We start from the raw sequence: 1,463 nt of genomic DNA on the forward strand, positions 1-1,463 counted from the left end.
GACCAACAGCACAATTTGAATCTCAGACCCAAGAGCTGCATGTGTGCCCAAAATCCTGAGAGGAGAATGGAGGAGGGATTGTGGTGTGGCATGTATCCTGGAGAAGGGTGCTTTCTCACTTTCCCCCCTCAAACTGTTTCTGAAGAGCATGAGCCCACTTGCCCTCCAGGAAATTTAAACAAATTAATAAATAAATAAATAACTGAAGAGAAAAGCAGGGGAGAAATTACAGATGCATGAGGTGTTGTACAGAGAGGAACTAGTTGTTATGCAGAGTACCCACTGCTTTCCTGACAAAGCAATGTCCTAATTATGAGGGAAAAGGAACATATTGGAGGGACAAAAAAAATGGAAAATTATCTGTTGATGATAACATGTATGATCATACCTTCAACTGGACTAAAGTGTAGTATATTCACACTGGGAAAATTCATTTTGCAAGCTGTAATGATATATAGTGATTGAATGTATATAAAAAAGGAAAAAGAAACAAACAAAAAAGCATGTGGTATTTGCAAGTTGTTTACGCTAAGACTTTATTTCACCAAATACCATGATAAAAACTTAACATTATTTGTTATTATAATTAAGAGTGCATTTGTAATTTCTTTTACTAACAATTTATCTCAAAGACTGTTGCTCAAGGTTGGAAATGAGAACAAAGCTCGGGATGTTTTAAAAAAAAAAAAAAGCGGAATTTTAACAGCACAGTATTACCACTAGAGATAGTACTCTAAACATTTTCATGCAATACACTGATACACTGGATGATGCTAAAACATCTCCAGTTGAGGGACCAGTTTGAAAATTCTACCAAACATCATCCATCTGTATTCAGTTCAACTACATGTTTAACACTGAGATGATATATAGTATTTGAGAGAAATAGGGCACCACTTTCGGCAAAAAAGAAAAAAAAAAGATACAGGTAAAAGTAAATATTACATTTCATCAGTTCATATTTTTATTTAGTCATCAATTGGTCTTTTGTACAAACAAACAAATTATGAACTAAAATAAATATAAAATACTCTTAAAAACGGTAAAGATGTGCTCAGTAAATAAATGGCATTTGGCAGCTTTTTCCAAATAGAAATGTGTGCAGAAAGACTGGCACTGACTAACTAGGTGTCGGAGTGCTGCATAATGCAGGAGCCATCAGACTTTGTATAGTTAACATTTTCAAATCCACGGACTTATAATAAGATTGTAACCTTCAGACAACATTTAAAATAAATTCCATTCTTCCTGCTGGACATAATTTATCACTTTCTAGAAAATGTATAGTCACCAAAAACCAGATTTTATTAGAAGTGTTCAGTGAAACAGATGTCATAGACTTTGAGAAGAAAAGAAAAAGACTGAGTTTGAAATAATAATAATTCCCTCAGGTCAGGCATTTCTTGTCAGTTAATGAATAACGGGGTTGAAGGACCTCAAGGCAAAGCTTATTCCTTAAACAG

Source organism: Tupaia chinensis, unplaced genomic scaffold (assembly GCF_000334495.1).
Source record: "Tupaia chinensis unplaced genomic scaffold, TupChi_1.0 Scaffold150006_1, whole genome shotgun sequence".
NCBI classification, from domain to species: Eukaryota; Metazoa; Chordata; class Mammalia; order Scandentia; family Tupaiidae; genus Tupaia; species Tupaia belangeri.